The sequence below is a fragment of the Protopterus annectens genome, chromosome 7.part1, assembly GCF_019279795.1.
Source record: "Protopterus annectens isolate FY-2018-M chromosome 7.part1, PAN1.0, whole genome shotgun sequence".
NCBI classification, from domain to species: Eukaryota; Metazoa; Chordata; order Ceratodontiformes; family Protopteridae; genus Protopterus; species Protopterus annectens.
The window spans coordinates 161,719,708-161,729,538 of NC_056740.1; positions in this window are offsets into that span (position 1 = coordinate 161,719,708).

Genomic DNA, 9,831 nt, shown 5'->3' on the forward strand with positions numbered 1-9,831 from the left:
AGGACTGCTGATTTTGAATTTATATTCATATGAACTTCACACATATAACTATTACTGATGTTCCATTATATCCAATGTTAAAAATCAATAATGAGCTGTGATGTCCCTTAGCTCAAATGGTTAAGCAAAAGGTAAAATGACTGTTGTTCTCCTATGTATGGGTTCAAATTCCATTGTAGCCGCATTCTGAAATTATTGGTGGTTATTTATGCAATATTGTACATCACAGATGAAAGACTTAGGTTGTTTGGTCACTTACATAGAGTTTTACACATCTAGCATGTCTGTGGTTCATTGATGCCTATAATGCTTAGGCTGAAAATGGCTATGCATTTTTTCTTTATTTGCAAAGCTTCTGGAAACATCACACAGTGTATGTTTGTCTGTGTGAATGCTGAGTAATACATACATTAGTAAGCTCTACATTATAGAAAATACAACATTATTGTAATATCTATGTTTGATCTAATCACTTTCATGAACATGAGTCCAATGCAGACCAGCATGGCTGAAATATGTTTGAGCCTTGTAAATACAATGCAGGTACAAGAAGTGTGGATCTGTAAATCTTATTCTGTCTTATATGTGTAGATTTACCACCGTATGTGGAGATGAGGTATAGAATCACATGGATATACACCAATACCATTAATGGCGTATTCTTTTTCAAAATATCCTTCTGATATTTATTTTTGCAAACTATAGCAGTTAAACTCAGTGTGCTGACAGATGCTAATGTTATAAGGTGGATGAATCTGTATTTCATTGTTATTCCATAGAGTTTTACAATATTAATAGAAGTGTGATGTTCATTATCTCAAATGGTTAAGCAATAGGGCAAAGTAAATATTTCATGTATATGTGTAGTTTCAAATCTCAGCGTAGCCTTTTCTGCATGATATCTTTGCAGTTCTGCATTCCTATTTAACAACAGATACAGGAGATCTATTCTTGGTGTGTAAGTCATGCAGTACAGATTTGTATACCTCTAACATGGCTGTGGTACATTGACACCTATAGCTTAGGCCGTGGATGAAAACAGATATCTTGGTTATCCGGAAACTTTCCAGAAACATCATACTTTTGTTAATGATGTATGTGTAAATGAAGGGTAATACATCAACACACACACACACACACACACATATATATATATATATATATATATATATATATATATATATATATATATATATATATATACATTACTCATACAGTTTGAATTGCACAATATTATGTTATAATCCATCATTTTGTTTTCATTGACTGCCCTCCTACCTAAATGAAATGTGTATGTATTAAATCCCACAGATGAACAGTAATTAATGTGTACTTATGTGTTTCAAGTGCAGTGAAATATTTTATTGCAAACTATAATGATTGCATACTTTTGTTGTTCAACTCCACAGCACACGGCAACACAGGTATTTTATTGTGTGTAATTCTTCCCTGCACATTCATATAGATGAGCTTGTTAACTTTCTTCAGTACATGAAACCACAACCAAAATTGATTAGCTAGACAGGTAGGGGTCAGGTTTGTTGTGTGAACATAGGTGACAGCTATACTTCTGAATCTCAGTTCCTCCTGTTTGTATACAGTAACCCTCATGTGTGTGGAGTATTGAGAATAACACACCAATGATGGAATGTGATATTGTATTTATTGTCAAGGGTAGATGACATGTAATACTCACTATTTTTTACTGTTTTGTTGTTGTACATAGCAGTCATTATATACTGACCTGAAACCACCCTTTTGTTGCTGTAATACATCCTGTTTTCTTGTTTTCAGGTGATGAAGACCATTCCCATTATTGTGCGTTGTGCACAGACTGTATGCATAGGTTTGAGGACCATCAGAGGGAGAAATGTGTGTTATCACTGACCAGATTTCTTTCTCCATAAATACTCCTAACATAGTTAAACTTCAGGTTTAGATGTGTATTATTTGGACCTTCAGGCATGCTTATGTTTATGCCAGACTATCCATAATGCTTTAGGAAGGTAAGTCTAATAGTAATTGATTTACTGTGAATAACAGTAATGTGTACATTAAGTTAAGTTCAATGTTGTCTTAGGAGTTATATGCAGGATGTTTTTGGATAACCTGAGTTTATATGATTTTTGTTGACACAACCTAAATGACAGACATCATGCTTAACTGTCCTATTGATTTTAACGTGAATGTTTTCTGTATAAGTTGCTTGTACTGTTACTACTGTTTGAAGTGCAAGCAGTGGTAAACTTGTATTTCTGCTAGTTTGTGAGTTTATCTTGTCTATTATTGAATGGGTTTGCTGTCTCAACATTCTCAATGCTGTCGGCAGACATTTACTGGCATGTACTTGAGTGCCTGCTGTCGGCAGACATTTACTGGCATGTACTTGAGTGCCACACCTCTTGCAATACTGAATAGCTGCAGTCTGTTGATTTGTTAAACACAAAATTGTATAACTATTTACTGCTACTGTTGTGCCACAATCCACTCATCTTTTTCTAGCATGTCTGAAGTTTTCCAAAGTATAGTCATGATCATCATAACACTGTTTTAACTGTGCAGGTACATATATAAGCATAATACAAACACTGGCAATGACAGTGATACATTTGTTCAGGGACAACTATGTGTGTGTGGCATACGCATAAATTGTAGCTGCTACATGCTGTTGCCGTTCTTGTTATTGTGAAGTTGTGTTAAGCTTTTCAGTTCTATTCCAGTGACATTATGTTGTGATGTCACTTAACGATGTTGCACTGCTCATCTTATTTGCATATACCTTTTACGTGAACCATTGCTTGCTATTCTTACAATATATTTTGAACACACATATTTTACTCATGATATATCAAGATGACATATTGCTTGCACATAATGATATGTTATAGTGGAAATGTAACTGTCATCTTGACACCTCAACATTGAGTAGTCATCCATATTACTTTGGAATCTCTCTTAGTATCTGTGACTGACTGTAATTGAGTTACACTAGGGGACACATTCCCAACAGTATGGTGTCAATATTATTGTTAGCTTTTACTATATCAAGTGGGTTGGAATGGAGCACTGTGTCAGTGTGGCATGACATATTTATCTTGAGATGTCAGGAGGTATATATCTGTGTGTGATTTTGTATGCATACTGATGGCTGACATGTCTGTAAATTAACCAGTAAAAAACAGATCTTGTCTGATAAACTGGGTACTGAATGCCATGTAAAGTACTGGAGTAACATACTGACACTGTATGATGAGCACAGTGGCTCATACATGGCCTTCTATTCATATCATCAATATACGGATATTATCAATATTGAGAATGTTGCATAATCACAACAGTACTCTTGTTATTATCACAACTTTATGTCTTTTGTTATACAATGTATAAATAAACCCTATGGGCCATATATTCTGACACCTTCTTTGTAATGACAAATGAACTGTATTGTGATATACCCTGAGAAAGCATTTCACATGTCCTGTCTCATATGTTTTATCTCATTCACTCCAATGGAGCTCAGGAAGTTTGCACTATAACTTCCAAAGGGCGGAGCCTCAGCTTTTTGACAGAATCAAGTTATGTCCTCACATTTCAAACAAATGTTAATTTTTCTGGAACTATATGAATTATGAAAGAAGTATACATGACAAACTCTTCAGCACAAACTATTTTTATAGTGGTAGTATTCTTTAGGTTCTAAGTCTTAAACTGAATTTTATAAGTCACAGTAAACACAATATTTGTAATATTTTGTAAACAACTTGCAATATCTCAAGTTACACACATACTGTCAGCAGCAGTTTGTTCGTCTAGCTGAGAGCTTTCATGTGAGGCTAAGGAGTTCTGTCTGGGTTACTTGGTTGTTGAGATAGTTTGAAAAATGTGAAAAGTATATCTATATAAATTAATATCATAAAACAACAGTTAATATCTATTTTGCTGCACTAGACAGAGGTCAGATATTAATGCAGTTGAGTTTGCTGTTGTTTAAGCTTTAAGATGAAATATTTTAAAACCTTATACATAGCATGGTTTTGGAATTATTAATGCAAATATGAATAATCAATATTTGACCACTAGAGGCATCAGTAGGAGTTAACTGCAGATGCACCTGGAGGCATCACTCAGATGTAATGAGTTAATGATATTAATTGCATATCATATTTTCTCTTTACCATTATGTAGGTGCACATCTGATTGACAGACCTGTTTTGCATATGACTATGATGTATGTAACACACCATTTTGTACATCAGTATGGATTGAATTTATGCTTTTCATCACATACAATATTACAGTTGTATAAGGCTACAATAGGTAATATCACATACATAGCAGTTAATATTGATAGATTGTGTAAGTTTGTATGACACGTAATGTTATCACTGAGTTTCTGTGAATACCTATTATGTATGTGTGATGATGTGAGGTATTGCCAGCTATACCAGAAGTAGGGCAGTGGATGTGTAACATATGCCAGCACAGCTAGCTGGAATTTTGTAAAGAATTATATGTCATTTGTTTATCATACCAATTTGAAAAATGTATTTATAAAGCCTCTTGTGTTAAAAATGTACCGACAGTGTGCCCTGCTGAAGAGAAAAAGAAATATACATGCATTAATGCAACTGTTTACATGTATATGTTTTAACAGAAAATACTGGAAGAGAAGAGGTTAATCTCAATCCAGCTAACTTTGAAAATAGTTTGAAATTAAATTACCTGGATTAGGCCATAACGATTGTATCTTACAGTTCTTTGTACAGCCAGAGACAAAAAATCTGTAGTAGGAAGCTTTCTGCATTGTCTTTGGGGTGAACTAATTGCTACTCTGGAAGGGTGGAGGTTTGAAATTGTTTTATGATTTCCAGGAGCTGCAGCAGATCTTAACAAGGCTGTGTGTGTGTGTGTGTGTGTGTGTGTGTGTGTGTGTGTGTGTGTGTGTGTGTGTGTGTGTGTGTGTGTGTGTCTGTGTGTGTATGGGTGTGTGTGTATATGTGTGTGTTATTGACACATATGTGCTAAATACTGACAGCTTCGAGCCAGGGGAGGGGGTAGCATGGGAACCAGAAGTCAGATGGCCAGATATGTGTAATGTCATTCTGTAATCTAGAACAAAAATTATATATTAATACTAGTTGAGACTGAAGTCTCATTGCAGCCTGTTTTTGGAACCTGACAGAGAAGAACCCTTCACCTACTTCACCTTCTCTTGCTCTAGTAATTAACCAGGGAATAGCAATTATTTAGATCATTCAGGAAAATATAGTGAGATTAGATAGGTACTGTTTTTCTGTATCTGTGTGAATGTATTCATCTGTGTTATTTTAATATTTCCTGTGATTGAAACTCTGGTGCTTACAGTAAATAGATATTTAGTATTTTCATGTTCTTTTCTTAAATATTATATTTAAAATTTTTATTGGGGATGATCTTTCAGATAATATTTTAATCTCTGAGAGTACTTATATATATTTGGTGACAGCTCTGGCTGCTCTCGAAAGCCTTTCTGTTGGTCAAACTACCATTTGTATTAATATTAATTTCACTCAGTATAATTAGGTACCTTTTCAAAAGCCTTAGAGTACCTGACTTTGGAGTGTCTGTTGGTAGTGTAACTACCTTATAGTCCGAGCAGAAGGGGGAATACCTAGTACATTTGTGCCAGCCTGTCCCAGGTGTGTGTGTGTGTGTATGTGTGTGTGTGTGTGTGTGTGTGTGTGTGTGTGTGTGTGTGTGTGTGTGTGTGTGTGTGTGTGTGTGTGTGTGTGTGTGTGTGTGTGTGTGTGTGTGTGTGTGTGTGTGTGTGTGAAAATCAAATCTCAAAGAGTGTGTGTGTCAGTTGCTTGGAGCAGGGACACAAAGCACTGGTTTCACAGAGAGAGTGGTGGAGAACTTGGCTTGGACACTCAACTGAGGTCTCAGCTCTATAGCTGTGCCAGTATTGAGTCTTACTGAGGACCTGCAGGGAGACAGATAGAGAAATCCAGTCCATTGACTGAGTGTGTTTCCTGTGTGCTCTTAAGGGATATTGTGCTTGATACAGAGAGCTACATCTGGAAATACTGTGTGTATCCATTTTTGTTTCAAATGAATGTCCCTTTCCAGTGCCGGTGGTGAGGATTTAGTCTCCTTGATTGCTGTCCCAGAGAAGGGATGTCACAGTACATATAATATTTTTTCTCCTGTGTTGAACTTTAACAAAGCATGGGAACTGTTGTATCTCACCAATCATATGCCAAAGATGATATGCCAGACAACTGCCAGGCAACTCTAACTCCAAGGACAAGGATGATGATCATGACAGACATGATGATGATGATGAAGACAGACTGGGACCTACATGTGTTATTGTTCCTGCTACTCAAAGAAGAAGATGTCCATAATCATGACAGGGACATGATTTTAGGACCAATTTCAGGACATAGTGACAAACATCTTCCAGATGCAGATGAGGGACATGATGGGCAACTTCTCTCAAGACATGGAACCAGTCATGTAAATCCTTAATGGAGATCACTAGAAAAATGTTTTGTGTTGTTCACCCGGATCAAGGTGGCCCTTCAGGACAATAAGTATTGTCTGTATGATCAATTTTGTACTGCTGTCACCATGGTGTTTTCCATATACAACTATTTATGGTATAGAAACAGTTGTGCAGACATTACATATTACTGGCATGCTTTTCTGACATCCATCATAATGTACATGGTACATATCAAGTCATATGTGTTGTTATGTTGTTGCTGCAGTATGACTCACATTACCAAATTACACATGCAGTAAACACTATAATTTATATGATTATGCTGTCATTACTGTGTACATTGCTCCATATGGGCAGGGGTGCTGCTCCATAACTCTGTGGGTGTACTCTTATGCATGCAGTGCAGAATAATATTGTTATGTTTAATGCACTCTGGCCGTGTAGATGACAAATATCACTGTTGCAGTTAGTGCAAACCAAGTTAGATGTGATTGCTCTGCTTCTGTTTTTCCAGTGTATACTTTGTATATACTTAGGTGGGATGACAGTAACTTCCATAACACAGTGAGATGTGTCTAGTATGTTTATTTGCATGTTACCCATAGGTATGCATTGCACCAATTTCTGTATTGGTTGTTGCTACCTTATGTTTGCTCAACAACATGACAGATCCCTGCTTATGTGATTTATGTAACACTGTTTTGTCATACTGTCACACTGGCACAATGAATTTGTGTATGATATGTACTGGCACATATTGTGCCATGGTGTATGAAATTACTGTGAATGGTATAAATGAGCATGTATCCTTCAAATACTGCAAAGACATTCACGGCCCATTAGTGACTATACAAACGTGATGCCTTCTTTAGCAGCAACCATTACTACCTTGTTTGCCCATATCTTGCACTTGCTTAAATTATGATATGCATACACAGATTTGCATATATGCTCATGTGTATGTATGTGTATGTGTGTACATATGTACTACTTTACATGGATAAATGTGTATGGTAGTATTATAATGAACACACAACTGCCCATGTAATATATGCCTGGTTGCATGCACTTATTCCATTTTTCTGCACTGTATATTTATTCACAGCACTGTCCTTTGATCAGTCCTACACATGTATGGTGCTATTTTATATTTAGAACAGTGATTGTGGTACCTGTTGTATTATGTTTGCATGGCAATACATATATATATATATATATATATATATATATATATATATATATATACATATATGTGTGTGTGTGTACATATATATCTTTATAATTATGTGATACTCAAAAGTACTTTTGTTATCTACCTATGCCTCTTGTTGTTTAATTGTTGCACATTACAGTGTTTATGTCATTTGTACACAGACATGTTTATAGCCATCACATCCATGTGACATATGTTGGCCATTTGCTTCAATGTACCTTGCGAGGACTTGAAGTCCATTGTATGTTTTGGAATCATGCATGTGTAATGTGTCTCCTTAGATAGGGTATTTCTGCTTAATTGCCTGCTTTCTCTTGCTGGCATTTCCTCACTTACATAGGCCTGTATTGTCCATCTTCCTTCCTCCTTATAGCTCTGGCATACATGTTGCACATATACATGGCATATGTTAAGTGTATGTTTACCTTACTTTTTATTTATTTCTGACAGGAAATATTAATTTTGAACTATCTTTTTACCTTTTTGGTAAGGATTATCATATATTAAAGCCTTATCTAAGATAGTATCTAGAAACTAGCATGATATTAAAAAAATTCCTGTCAAATACATATCTGGAAATATATCTTCACTTACAACTTTGAAATGAGTCACTTAAAAAAAAACACTCTCAAGATTCTTTTTTCAAAAATGAACTGCAGTAGTCTTTATCACTATCCAGTAATTGCTGATAAAAATGGACAGAATGGACACAAAATGAGATAATTTTAAGGAAAATGCTCTAAACAAATGGATCAAATCCACAAAGCATTACAACAGCAGAAAGCCCAGATTCAGGGAATTAAGGACTCACCAAATGATATGGAAGGGAGACTGATGGAGGATGAACACAATGTTCAATTCTTATTAAAGCAAAATACCTCCTTTCTGAACAAAATTGATGATCTTGAAATAGAACACATACAAATAATATCAGAATATTTGGTCTTCCAGAGAAAATAGAAGGAAACAACATGACAATTTTTTTTCATCCTGGCTTCCTAAAGTCCTAGATTTACCTGAGACAATGGGTAGGATTCAATAAACTCCGTGCAGGAAAAGTGCTATTCCTGCACAGAGTGAACCGTGTCCATTTTCGCATAGCCTTAGCAGTGCACCTTGCATATTCATGAAGGTGCATTACTGCTAAGGTTAAGCGGACACGAACACTACTGAGTGCAGGCGCCATGTTTTAGTAGTGTCCACACATCTAACACACCCCCTGCACTGTGAAAGTGCTGTACAGCACTTTCTAAGTGCTTTTAGTATCTGTGGACACTGAAAGAAGAAAATGTAGATAGGAAGCAATACAAGGGGAGTGTGGCAGGTACTGTCACACACCCCTACCTGTCACACACCCCCTGCATTGTCAAAGTACTGTAAGGCATTTCAAGTGCTTTCTTTGTCTGCAGACACTGAAAGCAGCTATTTAGATAGGAAGTGATGCAGGGGGTGTGTGACAGATACTGCCACACATCCCCTGCAATGCAAAAATGCTGTACAGCACCTTTAACATGTCCCAACCTCACAGAGCAAAAATATGGCCAAAGTCTAGAATGATAGTGACAGATCATAAATATTGATATTACAAACTTAGAAAGTTGCTAGAGGAACAGGGTTTGTATTAATATAACAACATGTAGGGAAGGATTAGAAGTCTGAAACTCAAATGTATGCCATTATGTAGTGACATCAATTCTGATATTTCCTATACAGTTTTAGACAGTTGATAGAATGACAGGTAATGTATTACCAAATATGACTTATAAGTAGTAATGATACATGTAATTAAAGTGCATTTATTATTTTTTTTCCATTCTAAGTTAAGCTTAAGTATAGCTGAGTGGGTTTGCGTGTTACGGCCCACTGCTCAGCATTGCTTAAACAACTCATATGAGCCAAATAAAAATGTATAGCTAAAACCCATACCAATGAGATAGTGTAGTGGTTAGAGTCTCAGCTTTTTATGCAGGCATTCATGGTTTGAGTACCAAGACAGACACTATATTTTTACATGGGAAAGCATTTTTAAAAATAATGTTTTTATGTTAAATGATGTAGTAATTGATATTTGTTACCCAGGGTAGTGTAGCTGGTCCAAAATGGAAGTGTGGGTGCATATAACATGTGAAAT